This window comes from Myotis davidii, unplaced genomic scaffold (genome assembly GCF_000327345.1).
Source record: "Myotis davidii unplaced genomic scaffold, ASM32734v1 scaffold690, whole genome shotgun sequence".
NCBI lineage: Eukaryota > Metazoa > Chordata > Mammalia > Chiroptera > Vespertilionidae > Myotis > Myotis davidii.
This window is the reverse complement of record NW_006282875.1, coordinates 173,916-190,614: the sequence shown is the minus strand read 5'-3', so window position 1 is coordinate 190,614 and position 16,699 is coordinate 173,916. Positions and strand designations below refer to the sequence as shown.

Sequence of the window (16,699 nt, the reverse complement as noted above, 5' to 3'; positions counted from 1 at the left end):
TGCTCTGTGCATGACAGGGGGTGGCGCCCCAACTCCCCAATTGGCCCTGCTCTGAGCCCGACCAGGGGCTGCACCTAGGGATTGGGCCTGCCCTCTGCCACCCGGGAGCAGTCCTAAGCCAGCAGGTCGTTATCTCCTGAGGGGTCCCAGACTGTGAGAGGGCACAGGCCAGGCTGAGGGACCCCTCCTCCCCCTTGAGTGCACAAATTTTTGTGTACCGGGCCTCTAATATATATATATTTCTCCATAAACATTAAATAACAATCACTTCCCCCCACCTCCTTTCCCTCTGGCTATGACCATACTGTTGTGCCTGTTACCTCAATAAATTCAATAAAAATAAAATAAATAATATAAATAAATAAAAACTAAACAATCAGAGAGTATGGAGGCAGAAAGATCACTGCTGTGCTTTCCTGAGAGTTTAGATTAGAAAGAGGAGGGCTTCAAACAGGGAAATAATGGTGAGGATAACCAGCTGAGAGTTGTTAGAGGGAGCCCACTATACAATCCAGAACTAAAAGGAGTCTAAAAAGAGGATAGAACTACCCCTCACCACTCTGTCAATGCGGTCTCCCCAATATGAGCAACCTTTGGGCCAGAGCCCCTTTCCTGACAGCCTGACTTTGTACCTCCTAACAGTAGAGAGTGGAGCTGCTCTCTTTATTCTCCCCACCCCACCATGGTGGTCTCTTTGCTCCCTTCCTTGCTTCCTCTGGCAACTCAGTGCCTATAAGCACACCCATCTTAGCCCTGGCCTTTTAATGACATAACCAGATGAATCAAGTTAGTATTTGTTTGCTGGGTCTGACTGATCTAACCTCTCTTCTTGAAATAACAGTTGAAAACAACCACCTCATTATAAGATAAGAACAAATCTTACTCATTTAACTAATCTTCATCAAGGGCATAATAACCTGCCAAACTGCTGTGTATGGCTGATTCTGTCTGGGGTTTTTTGATGAAGGGAATAGTGTTAGGGTTTTTTTTCCTGTCTCAAAAGAACAATGATTCTACTACACCTAAGCCCCAAGAAGGGCTGACAGCTGTCAGAATACTGATACAAATGTAGACTTGAGGTTTGTGCCTTTGTTTCATTCAGGATCAATGACTAGGCTCCTAGTCATACAATACTTTAACTTTCTCTCCTTTTCTGTACAATGTCCTCTCCCCTGCCCCCACCTATGAATTAAAAGAGGGGACAAGCTCTGGGGTATATCAAACCCTGCTATGAAGAACCATAGTACTCTTCACGAATCCCTCATTGGGCCCCTAAGGTGGGAGCAAGAGAAAGCAAGCACTGAATTCCACCAAAAGTTCAAGCAAAGTAGCTCCAATCCAACCTGTTAGAAATATTGGACTTGGCATAAGATTTCAGAGAGTATAAGATTTACTGTTAGAAGAATACAAAGCAAAACAAATAAACCAAAAATATGTGAAAACTGCTATGTTAGAAGACAACTCTGGTCATGAAAATGACAACTTACTCCTAGATTAATTAAGTCAAAAAAGCCTGGAACTATAACCTGAAGTACTGGCACCAACTGAGAGGCAGACTTGAGTGTAAGGAGGGCTGAGATGGCCTCAGCTTGAAACACAGCTTTACTATGGTCAATAGACAATGTACTAAGGACACACATGCAGGAGATCATGGAAGTGGGGAAAAGCTACCAAACAACTACCTCAATCAGGATATGCTAGCACCTACAAGTGAGAGAAATGAAGAAATGAAAGAAGAGAGAGGAAGAAATAAAAGAAAAGAGGAAACAGGGACGAGGGATGATAACAGGCAGATAAGAATGAGAGTGGGGAAACTCTGAGCAGCACCAACAATAAACAACACTAGGAATTTCATCAGAAGACCTAAAAGATAGCCAACTCAGGGAAGGCAGACTACCATGTAGAAACTTGGCACTTCAAGGGCCCAGCTAAGGTGCCCTCTCAGGGAGCTGTGATACAAGGAAGAGGAAGAGTGGTGTTTTTCCCCCCCTTTTAAAAGCATGAACACCTGCAAACAATAGGTTCATCCACTAGCCAATAAAGTGAAACACTTCATGATTATCCCCACTTTTTTGAAAAGAAAAATCTCAGACACAAATCCTCAATGTAGGGATGTGATCATTAGTATGGCAAAAGGGAAATGGGCATTGCTAACTTTATACATGATCTACATTCCTTGGCCCAAGTGGAAGAAATTGATATACTGCTGTCCATCCTCTGCTCTTTTCCCACAATACCACAAGCCAAGAAAAATAGTTGCTATGCCTTAGCTAGTATCTTTATAAGACACATTGAAAAGATCAAGCAAGAGGAGCATTCTATTTTTATATGACATGTAATTATATCAAATATCATAATCAATTATATTTAATGTATATTAGTATCAGTGGTGTCTAAACCATTAATTTACATTTATCATCCTTACTTAAAAGGACCACTTCAGGATTACTCTTCTTCAGAAGCTAAGAGGTTTTTTCAAGTCTATTCCTCTCGTTCAGACTCCATTCCCTTTTTTCTTTCATAACAAGAAGTGGGTGACATCCATCTCCTTTAGTCCTGCTATGGTAACAGATGATTAAAATATTTTTTTTTTATTTTTGAGATTGAAATTATTTTGTACAATCAATATTTAATTTTCCTCTTAAACTCTCTTGTAGGTATACTCCTCAGCTCTGTTCATGCTAATCTTATACCAGCTTTTGTGTGTCTTTCAAGTAACTTGGTGCCAGTTTTGGTAAAGGAACAATTTTTTGTAAGGCTGTGCTCTGAGTTTGACCAATCCTCAAACATGACGCATGCACCTTCAAACTGATCAATTTATCAACGTTGAGGAAACTTTGCTGCTAAACCATGAATGCAGTGGACTCAGAGAACCAACTCCAACCTCTACTGAGAAGCTGGCATTAGAACCAAAGGACATATTCTCCTCAAAGTTATTCTGACAAGAAGCCAATAGTCCACTATGCCTCCAGAGATGAGTGGTTTACTTAGAAATCAATAAATGTACTTTTTAATCAGCCTTTAAGCCAAAAGCTATTGAATAGTCTGTTGTAAATATCTAACAACAGGTGCGATTTATTTTACTGATATTCCAACTACAGCATTTATTTTGAAATCATTCTATTATTTGTGATTTTTAATCCAACACAATATCATATTTTTAAGTGAGAAACAAGTTTAAAATTTTTGAAAAAATATTCAGTGGAGATTGGGTGTTACTTTGCCTTTCAAGAGAACTAAATAGAATTTGAGGAAATATAAGATCTTCAGAATAAATATACAATAATTTTGCAATAAAAAGAAATATATTCAGATCCCAATATACTCACTTTGAAACTGTAGTAAATGAAAACAAATGCAGATTTAAAAAACTGTTTAATATCTCAGTAGACCATCAGATGCACCTCCTAAAACAACTCTTGGACCCTATTACAGAACAATTTCAGAAGATGAGAAGAAAACGTAGTCTAAAAAAACAAGTTAATTGGATAGGCAATGATAAACCATTAGAATTTCAAGTAGCATTTACAACTGGATTGTTCTGAGGAAAGAGAAAGGCTTTTGAGAGAAATGCAAAGCGGAGCCTAAAGCAATGGTAGGCTTCCAACCCAGCCCAGGCTCCCTTGGTAGAGACCCAGGCATTGAACATGGGCTTTGCTATTCTCAGTTTTTGTAGTCTCTTGGAGGACTTCCTGGGAAGATGCAGCCAAGGCATTCTATAGGACTGTGATTTCTTAAGAAATTGAGCTATCCTGAACTTGGATTGATTCAAGAGTTTAGGCTTGGAAGAGACTCACAGATCTCTGAGGGGAGAGAGGTTGAAAGGATTGGGGGGCGGGGAGAGACTGGAAGAGATTAACCAAAGAACATATGTGCATATATACATTAGCCCATGGACACAGACAATAATGTGGTATAGGCCTGTGGTAGGGTGGAAGCTGGGTGGAGAGGGGCAAAGCAGGGAAGTAACAGGAGACATCTGTATTACTGTCAACAATAAAAAAGAAAGAGTTTAGGCTTGTGCTATTTGCTTCCATATTCACAACACGGAACCAAACAAGGGAAGAGGAGAACCTACATAGGCTATGGCCTTTGCTTAGGGCTAATGCCTTATGAGAGGGCTGACTTGCAGCCACAGCATGCTGTAACTACATCTGCACAAGATTCACACTTTAATTTGTGAACTCTCCCACAAATTAAAGTCATTAAAATTGTGTTGATACATTCACCAAAACGAGTTTATTTAAAATAGAACTTAAAGCAATTCTGATAGACATCATCCAAATGTATAATGTCCTTGACTGTCCCTTTGAAAAATATAAGTTTAATACAAAACCACATGCTCATGTCCATATTATGCAACTATTTGTTTCTTTCATAACAGCTGTCCCAATAGTAATTAGAACAGGTCAAGACTGTTAGAGAATTCGGGTCAGTGTGGAAAATTGGACTGGGAGAATGGCCCCATGGGAAGGTTTTAATCTCTTTATCTCCATCTTTTTGTCTCTTTCACTTTCTACTATCTGCCTCACTAAGCTCATTCCTCCTTCAAGGTCTAGCATCAGGATTCCCTCATCTATGAAGCGCTCATAACTTTTCTCAAATTTGCATAGCATTTATTTTTTCTTCTTTTTTAAAAAAATTAAAATATATTTTATTGATTTTAACAGAGAGGAAGGGAGAGCGATAGAGAGTTAAAAACATCAATGAGAAAGAAATATCGATCAGCTTCCTCCTGAACACCCGCTACTGGGGATGTGCCCGCAACCAAGGTACATGCCCTTGACAGGAATTGAACCTGGGACCCTTCAGTCCACATGCCAAAGCTTTATCCACTGAGCCAAACCAGTCAGGGCTAACTTTTTTTTCTTTATTGATTAATGTATTATGTATGTGTCCTTATCGCCCCATTGCCCACGCTCTCATAGCATTTATAATCCTTGTCATAATAGAGCATCTTATAGTTCCTATTGTTGTTTATATATGTGCATCCTCTCCTCCCTACTGTTTTATAACATGACAATTATCAAATATCAAAGAGCTCACTGAGGCCCAACACATACTAATGCCATAGTACAGTCAGGGAAAATAAAAATATGCTTACAGATAGAAGTTCTAATTTTAAAGTCCTGAGTCATCATACACTAAGAATGTGACCCTGGAGGAGACATCTAACTTGTCTGCACCTTAATTTCCTCATCTGCCAAGTGGGAGTGATGATATCTAATGACGAAGGAGGAGGAAGAAGAAGAGAGACAGGAAGAGAAAAATGAGTCCTTGTCACCACAGCATTGTGGAGGAACAAATTTGAAGTCAGATGGAGTTGAGCTCTATCATTTACCTTCTGAGTCACCAAATACAAGTTATTTAGACACTCAGAACCTATTTCCTCATCTGTGAAATTGAAATAAAAGCACCTACCCTGATGGCCAGTCTTGTTAGTTAAGGAATGAAAGGACCTAACTGAGGGCCTGGCACATAACAATGCCTCCAACAAATGATAGGTATTATTATTACCACTTGTGACCACTGTTACGAGTCATACTTGATCCCTGACCTCAAGGGGTTCCAAGATCAGGAAAGGAAATGAGACACATAGAGAAGTATCTTTCTCCCAATGTGCAGCAGCACATGCTGAGCGCCACATGGGTAATACAGATGGGAGGGCCCTGGATAATGGAAAGGAAGGGGGAGTTCACAGGAAGATGCAGTGATGTGGGACGGGCCCATCATTATGAGAAAGAGTTCATCAATGTGAGAAGGCTCCATACTGAGTAAGGAACAGTTCCCTCAAAATTCTTAACCCAGCATTAAGTGTTCACTCCTTGTCAGGTACTTTCCCACAATAACATCCGAGCTTGGAGTTTAAACAATGTCCTAGAGTCAATGAGAAATCAGAGATTACATTCTTTTAAAAAAATCTTTACTGTTGAAAATATTACATATGTCCTCTTTTTTCTCCCATTGACCCCTTATAGCCCTCCCTCAACCCAGGCTTCTACTACCCTACTGTCTGTGTCCATGGGTTATGCATAGAAGTATACAAGTTCTTCGGTTGATCTCTTCCCACCCATCCCTACCTTCCCTCTGAGATTCAAAATTCTGTTCCATCATTCTATGTCTCTGGATCTATTTTGTTCATCAGTTTATTTTGTTCATTAGATTCTACATATGAATGAGATCATGTGATAGAGATTATTTTCAATCAGAGGAGTGACATGGTAAGAGCTGCACTTTAGGAAAATTGATCTGAAAGTGCTGTACAGAATACATTTAAGAGGCCAATTACTTTAGAATATACAAAAGGTGGAAACAACCCAAATGTCTATCAATAGATGAAAGAATAAAAAACTATGGTATATCATACAATTGAATAGTATTGGGCCATAAAAAAATGAAGTACTGACATATGCTACCACATGGACAAACTTTGAAAGCATAATGAACCTTGAAAACAAGCTAAGCAAAATAAGCCAGTCACAAATGTTTACATATTCTGCAATTCCATTTATATGAAAAGAGTTTGGGGCTTGTTTTTTTTTTATTATTATTAGGGGCTTGTTTTTGAAGTGACTAAAATGTTCTTAAGTAGACTGCAACTTGCATAGTGTGTGAATTGTATATCAATAGAGCTGTTTTAAATAGAGGCTAGTCAGGAGTCACTACAGCAGTCTGGGTGTAAAGTGCTACAGGCCTGAGACTGGGAATCAAGGACAGACAGGAGTCATGTGGGAGAGGAAGAAGTGAGAAAACATTCTCAGACCCAGAGGAAGATGACTCACTGTGTCCTCAAGAACCTGGAGCAGAGATAAAAGTGTGGTAGAGTGGTAAAGACCATGGACTTTATCATACCCAGCCTGGGTTTAGATCTGCTGCAGAAAATTAATTGCTCTTTGACCCTGATGAAGTCATAAACCTCTTTGAGCCTCAATTGTCAAAATTGCGCAAAATGCAGAAAATGATAGTATCTGCCTTATAAAGTTGTTGGTAGAAATCAATGATGAAAATGTATTAATGTCAGGTAAATTGCCTGGTACATAGAATGTCCTCAGTAAATATTAACCATTATAATCATTATTCAGAAATACTTTTGACTGAATAGAGAGAACAATGGGGACATTAAGTTCAGAGGAGCAGTTTGGAGGGCCTGGTATTTAGGGAGTCCAAGGCTGGAGTTTCTTCTCGTTACCACTAAGAGACATATTAGCTGATATGACTTCACTGCTCAAAATACGTCTTAAGCTGTGTTTCCAAAAAGAACAGTGAAACTTAATAGCCAGTCTATCAGTAAGAAATACCCTCCAAAAATGTGGCCTTTGGCACACACACAGGTAACCAGAAACATTGGGCAACATTGGAGTGCTCTAACCTAACTTGGGCTTAGCCATTTCCTGCCTGCCTGACAAAAGGAAAATACACACCCCAAAGCAGTCAGAAGCACACCAACTCACACTCCTTGATATAGAACCAGGATTGTGTAAGTCAGAAGTCAGCAAACTATGGTTCATAAACCAATTCCAGCCTGCCACCTGTTTTATAAATGAAGTTTTATTGGAATACAGACATGACAATGTGTTTCTGTACAGTCCATGTCTTCTTTCATATTACAATGGAAAGTTCAGTAATTGCAACAAAGACCATATGAATTGCATAGCCTCAAATATTTACTATCTGGCCCTTGGCCCTTTACAGATAAAATTTGCCCAACCCTTCTTTAAATTATATTGGGCCCACTACAGTGTCCTGTGTGATTTTCTATTTCCTTCAACATTCTTCCATTTGAAATTCTATTCTTCTTTACTATATTTTACCAAGGCCATTATTAATATTAACACTAGAGGCCTGGTACATGAAATTCATGCATGGGGTCCCCTCAGCCAAGCCTGTACCCTCTCCAATCCAGGACTCCTTGGGGATTGGGCCTAAACCGGCATTCAGACATCCCTCTCACAATCCTGAACCACTGGCTCCCAATTGCTCACCTGCCTACCTGCCTGGTCACTCCTAACTGCCCGCCCCCCTGCTGCCTGGTCACCCCCCAACTGCCAAAAGCCTGTTGTTCAGTCATTTGGTCCCCCCTCACTAAACCCCTAGCCAGCCTGGTTGCCCCATGCAGCCTGCTTGTTCAGTCATTTGGTCATCCCTCACTAACCCTCCTGCCAGCCTGGTTGTAGGCAGCCATCTTGTGAGGGCATGAGGGTCAATTTGCATACTACCTCTTTATTATATAGGATTGTTTTTCAGTAGGATTCTTTATCTGCTCAACTCTCACCAGTCTTAAACAAATCTCAGGTCCAAAAGGTGCTGGACTCAGGGCTGCTGGGCACTTTAAAATATAAAACTTATTGATGATTCATTCATTCTTTAACCTGCAACTGCACTGATATGGCATCCATATATCCACATCCATTGTGAGCAGTAGAGACAGGGTGATGGGGGAAACATGCACTGAGCTGGGAGCTGGAAAGCATCCTTTCTAATCCCAACCTTTCCAATAACTTGCTGAGTGACTCAAGGGAACTTGATTTCCATTTCTGGGCCACAGGATCCTCCTCTGAACCTGAGACCCTCTGTGTTCTCTCCCAGTCCCATGCCTCAGGCTCCAAAATTTATACAATATAAACTACTATAACCCACTTTCATTATATGTATCAAATATTGAGGCTCCAATAAAATAGAGCATATAAAGTAGATAGCACAGTGTGGGGCATATAACAAGCCCTCAATAAACAGGTAAAGTTACTATCACAATTAATAAGTATTAACTTTTAATTTGTTAAACACTTAAATTACATCATCATCTTTTTAGAATATAGTATAACATTATTTTACATTACAATTCATTAGAATACATTGCAGGCTGGCATGACTAAGAAAAAATGACATAAGTATCTAAACTTAAAAGATAGAATATGATTATTTCCATTACAAAAGGGCTTTTTTTTTTACAAAATAATTTATCACAGGCCCTTGCAAAATGTTAACTTCCCTCAAGTAAATATGAGTTGTAAGACTATGCGATTTTCATTCAGGTCTTCAAGATCATTTCTATTGTGTAAAAAAAATACACATACTTGTTATACATCAAGGGGGAAGCACTGTTGATTTTTCTGGACACTAGCAGGATTCCAGAAGTAATGTGAGTGACCAGGATTGTATAAGTCAAAAGTCAGCAAACTATGCGCATGCTAGTCATGTATGTTTATAAACTGGAGCTGAAGCAAATTTGGACCTCTAATGCAAGATTTGTGACCCAGTAGCCATCCTAAGAGTAACCCCTCTGGTGTGCATGACAGCACCTTCCAACTTATGGAGCACATTCCATACACAGAGGTGTCCTTAAGCTGCCTGGTAACTCCACAGAGGCACTCAAGATTGATTACCCTCACTTGTTAGATGACTCCACAGAATCACAGAGCAGTTTGGTGACTTACCCAGGCCATCCAGCTTGTCAGCCACAGAGGTGGTGGTCAAGGTCCAGTGCTACTTATCTCTATATCTTCAACATGAATTTGTTCAATACCAATGCCATAAACTTCTAAAGGAAAAGTCAGGCTTCACTTTTAGAAGCCATAGTTTTGTAATCCCCTGTTTACTATGGTCTTATGGCCCTTGTACAGTGGGGGCCTTGACTTATGAGTTTAATTCGTTCCAAGACCGAGCTCGTTAAGGAGCTCATTAACTCAAATTACTCTATCAACTCACTGCAAAAAATCGGCTGAGAGACAGCTGGTATCTCAAAAAACTCGTTAGTTGGGACACTCGTAAGTCAAGGCCCCACTGTACTTACAAACATTTAGGGCCAGGTGGAGAAGCAGCTGTCACAGATGGAATGGGAGCACAGGATAATTGATTTGGGCCTCCAAGATATTTGTCCTCATTATTGATTCTGGTAGCTGAATTGAATATTTTAATGATTTATTTTATTGGGTTCAGATTCAGAGAATATGTGAGCAGAGATGGCAACTTCTAAGATCTAGTAAGGACTCCAAATGAAATGATAACATGTGAAAGCGTCTACATAGAGTTAAAACAGAGTTTTTACATTCTTTATAAACAGATTTTAAACTCTTCATTGCCAAATGTGAAAGAGTCAGGATTTGTTGATGCAAGCATGACCCTGAAGGACAAGGAGACCAAGAAGACTAAGAAGATGCTGGGGGAGAAAAGCAAGAATCTCCAAGCAACCACTCTGGAAATCACTACTGCACCTACTGAACAGATGAGGAACGCAAGCCTCAAGATATTTCCAAAAACCTCAGAAGCTTGTAAATTATCATTTGTGCAGAGACCATGTTATTTTCCATTGTTATTTTACTTTTAATATGTATTAGAACCTGGAGGTATAAAAGTGATTTAAACACAGACCTGCCCTTAAGGAGTACACAGTAGAGTGAGGAGGAGGGGTGTGTGGACAAGTAAACTGGCAAATAGAACAAAGTATGATAAACAGAGATTTGGCACCTGGCCCCTTAGTAATGCTTGTAGATGCTATTTTATCACATCTAAAAGTATGGGGTTTTGGGGAAAAGCATATTTTAATTTTTCCCTCAAAGGTGGGTTTCCAGAAACAAAAGCAACTGGTTGTCATGAATACATTACATACAAGAAATCTCAAAAAGCCAAGGTAACAAAATAAACTAGTCCCTACAGATGGAAACTAATCAGAAAGGCTTGGGTCATCGATAAAATATGCTGATCATAAAATATTTATCTTTCACTGCTGAGAAGAGAAGAATCCAGTTATGAAATCTGGCCTCTCAGGCCATCTGCCAGGGCTAAGTCTGAATCTCCAGTGAATCTTCAGAAGGAGAGTTTAAAATAAATATTTATACCACAGGAGATGTAGACCAAGGTGAGTAAACCCTATTTGGAGAGTTATCTCAGAGGGACTAATAGGATTTTCTCGTGTATCCTCTGGGAGGGGGCAAATGAATTTGAGGGACAGTTCAGGGGGTTAACCAGGTGGTCTCCATGGAACCTGAGGCATTGGGGAGGAATGCACCAGGCAAATTGTGATGAAACAATTGGGCTGCTGGGCCCAAGGTTATTGGGAGGGCTGGAGGAGCGGGTGAAGGGGAGCTAGGTAAGGGGGCAGGGTGGTCACATGGGCCCTAAGGAGTGAGGCCCAAGCCTCCTGGGAGCCAAATGTCATGTGAAGTGTCTAAGCAAGGAGAGAACTCTCCTGGACCAGAGGCTTTACCTAGCCAGAACACTTAGAAGTAATGAAGGCATCTGCAGGGCCAGGGTCTGGCTGAAGGGTCTGCAGCTGGCCTGAGGGTCAGCAGTCAGGGACAGCACTCCCTATAGAAAAGTTGGGGCCAAGGTTTGGAGGTTAGCATTGGGAGACCAATTTATGGCTCTTATGCAAGCTTAAGTCTCCGTTTCTTCTGGGACAGACTAGGGCAAGTGCCGTCTCACCTTTAGGGGACCAGCCAAGGGTACTGCCAGAGTCCTCAGCACCAGTCTAGGGCTCTAGGAGAGACCTTGGTCATGGTGAATGAAGATCCCAACCTGGAGGAGTGGAATGGTACCCCTGAACAGGAGTTTGAGCTCCAGGCATACCTGAGCATATCTGCCCATCTCATCCTCTCTGTGTACCCCAGAAGTTCAGCCCACCCTAGTACCTTGGCCCAACCCAGTGGTTTGGCCCACTCAAGTAGCTCAGCCCACTCCAGTAGCTTAGGCCCCTAGGACCTCAGTATGATCAAGGTGAACAAGCACAGATGGGCAGTGGTCTTGTTCTTTAGTTGCTACTCAATGTGCAATGTCTTTCAGTGGATCCAGTATGGCTCCATCAGTAACGTCTTCATGAACTTTTACCAGGTCAGTACCTTTGCCATTGACTGACTGTCCATGTGCTACATGCTAATCTACATCTTTCTACTACTGCTGGTGGCCTGGGTGCTGGAAAAAATTGGCCTGCACACCATTTCCTTCACCAGATCCTCTCTTAATTGCTTGGGGGCATAAGTGAAGTTGAGCAGCCTGAAGCCACATCTCTCCGCAGTCACTGCACTGGGCCAGGTCATCTGCTCTGTGGCCCAGATCTTCATCCTGGGCATGCCATCCTGCATCACTTCAGTCTGGTTTGGGGCCAATGAGGTTTCAAAGGCCTGCTCCATAGCTGTCTGAGGCAATCAGCTTGGAATTGCAATTGGTTTCTTGGTACTTCCCACTTTGGTACCCAATATTGAAGAACAGGACAACTTTACCTATCACATCAGCATCATGTTCTGTATAATAGGAGGTGCTTCTAATCTTTGTTTTCATCCTTGTCATCATCATATTCAAGGAGAAGCCTAAATATCCCCCCGGAGGGCCCAATTCCTGAACTATACTTTGGAATCCTCTGATGCTTCATACTTCAGTTCCATGTCCAGCTCTTCAAAAACTTCAACTTCATAATGCTTATGATCACCTGTGGTCTGAATGCTGGAGCTTTTTATGTCTTGTCCATTCTGCTGAATTGCATGTTGATATTGCACTACCCGGTAGAATGGGCTGTATCTCAGGCATCTGGCTGGATATGTCCAAAACCTATAAGGATAAAATCCTAGTGGTCTATAGCATGACTCTGTTGGGCATGGTGGTGTACACAATGACCTTGAAACTGGGCCACCTGTGGGTAGTGTTCATAACTACTGGTATAATGGGCTTCTTTGTGACTGGTTAGCTCCCACTGGGATTTGAGTTTGCTGTGGAGGTAACGTACCCAGAATCAGAAGGCATGTCATCTGGCCTCCTCAATGTATCTGCCCAGGTATTCAGGATCATCTTCACCATCTCCCAGGGCCAGATTATCGAACACTATGGAACCATGCCTGGGAACAACTTTCTGTGTGTGTTCCTCACCCTTGGAGCAGCCCTCACTGCATTCATCAAGGCAGATCTCAGAAGGCAGAAAGCAAACAAGGAAACTCCTGATAATAAACTCCAGGAGGAAGAGGGGGAGGATGAGGAGGAGGAAATCAATATCAGCAAAGCACCCATCACTATGCCTGAAGAGCACCTCTAAGGGAAAAAGATGGTTGCAACTCAGGGAACAAGGAAAACCCCCTTCCCATATCTTCAGTCAACACAACTCTCATTGCCAGCACAAAGATCTTCACAGGATCACAAAGGTGTTCTGTTCTTACAAAAGTCATACAAATTCATGATAGGAAAAAATAAGACTATGCATGTAAGAAAATAGAATTACCTAAAAAGTCCTAACTGTACTACCTACATATAACCATGGTTAATATCTTTTAGTATGTATTTTCAGATCTCATTCTATGCATATAAACATGGATCTTTCAGCCTAAAGTGATATAGAATGTTTTTAACTATCTTATTACAAAAATAAGTGAGTTTTATAAAAAATAAGGATATTAGGTAATCAATGCAAAGAATAAATTGTTTAATATGGTGTTCTCTAGTTTTTATTATCTTGACAGCAATTAAAAACAGGTTCTGGTGGTATTTGTCCCTGTTCAGGGAGATGGGACCAGGTCATTAGTGTTTATTAACAACCATCCCAGCAACAAAAAGTTTATCAGCTGTCAATACATGTCACATGTGTCCCATACCAAGAAAAATATTATTTACTTCAATACTAAGAAAAGGGGTAAAAACCATAAGATACAGGCCAGGAGACCTAATGTGCTTTTGGGTGATGATGAGGAGGATTTTTTAAAAAAAGAATACACGGGAAGGAGGAAAAGAAGACAAAACTGTTCCTTCGATGTAATTCTCTTTGAGAGAACTAAAGCTTTCTCAGTTGTTAAGAGCGTAGGTTTTGGAATCAGGTAGGAATGAGTTGGCATTTGAGCTCAGCCACCCATTAGTGGTGTGGCCATGGATCAATGACTTCCTTCTGACTACCCATTTACTCACATGTGGTGAAGTAGGAATGGACAAAGACCATAACTTTCTCATGGGGCTATTGAGAGGCTCAAAGGAAACAATGCATATTAAGTGTTTATAATAGTGCCTGGCACTCAGAGAACTATAATGGTAATTATTCTTATGGCTGCCATGCAACTCAACCCAAGGAACCCCCAGGTATATAAACTAAAAATAATTTAGAGATAAGGGTGCCAAGCCCTTCACATCTCAAAGGAGAACACTAAAACCCAATGAAGGAAAGATACTTTCCAATGACATACATCTATTTTCAATTAATTCAGTAAACATTTATTGAGCATTTGGGCAAAAACACTATTCTAGGAGTATGGTGGGGGCATAGGTAAAAAACATATGTCTTATAGGTGAAGATGCTTACAATCTTTGCAAATTACTTAATCCCCTTGTGCCTCAGTTTATGCATCTAGAAGTTGAGGAAATCGTACCTACTCTATACTGAGAGAATACATGTAAAGTGCTTAGAACACTGCCTGAAACAGTAAGCTAGATACACATACACACCACACACACACACACAAACATATTTGTATATTTTGTATTTATATTTGGAGTATAGTTATACATATATTTTCATTTTATTCATTTTTAATTATGCATGTATTTGGAAGACTAGATAGAATGAGGCAAAAGTCATCTTCCTATTTGCTTTATTTTTCACTCCTGACAAGCAAAGTTGTGGAGCTATGGCATATTCCACAGCAGTGTTCCAGTGTCCAGTCATTGTCTGTGTGGGTGTTCAGAAACAATTTCAGTGGTTGTGGTGGTGGCTTCCTCCCACTAGACTGCAGTCCTAGCTGTGGTTCCTGAAAGCCAGTGTTGTAGCAGTAGCCTCCTTATTCCCCATCTCCCTGAATGTGAAAACAGAAGTGGCTACATTTGGTGTGCCAGTTCAGTGCTGGTGGTGTGGGTGTCATTCCTGGAGACCCAGACTACAGGCCCTACTTCCACTCATCCCAACGATTTTGTAAGTACCTAGTTAAACAGAACTAAAATACCTGCCTGCTTCAAACAGCAAGAGTAGCGTTTGATAACTACAGATGAATGTTGACTGCTACAAATGAGTAATTTCTCAAAAGACGGGAGAGAGAGAGAGAGAGAGAGAGAGAGAGAGCGAGAGAGAGAGAGAGAGAGAGAGAGAGAGAGAGAGAGAGAGAGAAAGAGAGAGAGAGAGTAAACACACCCCAACTAGTGGGAACAGCCAGAACAAAGGTGCAGAGCAGAGGTGTGCAGGATGTAGTCAGGTGACCACAAGAAGGGGCTTCCTGCCAGAACAGACAATCACAGCTAGTGTGACAAAGGTTTGCTCTGGAGACTGATGCTCCAAAATTAACCCCATGATCATATTATTAGACACCAGAGAGAACTGGGAACAATTTTACCATCCCAGAGAGGCAATGCTAGGGGATTCTCAGCACCATCACAACCCTCAAGAGTGCTCTTTTTTAAAAAGCCTATTTCGTAGAAACAGAGAATAGAATGGTGGTTGCCAAAGGCTAAGAAGAAAGGAAATTGGGACGATATGGGTCAAAAGCTACAAAGTTTGAGGTATAAATAAGGATAAATTCTAAGGATCTAACATACAGCAGGTGACTATCTACACTAATAAAAGACAAACACGCAAATTGACCGTACCTTCGCTACACCTTAAACCAGGCGCACCAGCCAATCATAGCGACTATATGCAAATTAACCCAACCAAGATGGCGGCTGGCAGCCACGGAGCTGGAGCAAGCATCATCTGAGCTCCTCTCAAGGCTACAAAGTTTCAATTATAGAAGGTAAATAAATCCCAGAATAAAAAAAATAAAAAAAGCAGAGGCTGGGAGCTTCTATTGCTGGGGTCTTGGCCAGATTGAAAATGGCCCTCAGCCCCTCACCCAGACTGGCCAGGCACCCTAGGGGGACCCCCCACCCTAAAGGGGGTGTGACCAGCCTGAAAACAGCCATCAGCCCTTCACCCAGGCTAGCTAAACCTCCATAGGGTGAGGGTCCCCACTTGGGGGGTGCTTGACCAGCCTGAAAACAGCCATCAGCCCCTCACCCAGGCTGGCCAGGCACCCCAGAGGGGACCCCCACCCTGAAGGGGGTGTGACCAGCTGCAAACAGCCATCAGCCCCTCACCCAAGCTGGCCAGGCACCCCAGTGGGCCCCCCCACCCCCTGAAGGGAGTGTGACCAACCTAAAAACACCCATCAGCCCCTCACCCAGGCTGTCCAGGCACCCCAGCAGGACCCCCACCCTGATCCGGGACACCCTTCAGAGCAAACAAGCCAACCCCACCCATGCACCAGGCCTCTATCCCAGCCAGGTTGTGGTGTTGGGAGCCTCTCCTGCCTTCTCAGCAGCGCGAAGGATGGCCGACTGCAGCTTAGGCCTGCTCCCCGCAGGCAAGTGGACATCCTCCGAGGGCTGCTGGGCTGCCAGAGGGATGTCTGATTGCCATCTCAGGCCCAATCCCCCAGGGAGCGGGCCTAAGCCAGCAGATGGTCATCCCCTGAGTGGTCCCAGACTGCGAGAGGGCACAGGCCGGGCAGAGGGACCCCCCCCTACCCCCCAAGTGCACAAATTTTTGTGTACCAGACCTCTAGTAGTTAATAATATGATATTGTATACCTGAAAGTTGATAAGAGTAGATCATTAGCATTCTCACCACACAAAAAAGTTACCTATGTTAACTATGTGAGGTGATGATGGTGTTAATTATCTTGATCTTGGTAATCATTCTATATTGTATATGTATATCAAATCTTACATTGCACATTATAGATATACAATTATGTTTGTCAATTAT

The 16,699-nt window shown here is 41.8% G+C and overlaps 1 protein-coding gene and 1 pseudogene across 2 annotated transcripts in view; one reads left to right on the top strand and one right to left on the bottom strand.

Moving 5' to 3' along the window:
• Positions 1–16,699, bottom strand: part of FGF13 (fibroblast growth factor 13) — a 593,542-nt gene that overhangs the window by 489,293 nt on the left and 87,550 nt on the right. The window lies entirely within an intron of this gene.
• LOC102767343 lies at positions 11,494–13,018 on the top strand (annotated as a pseudogene).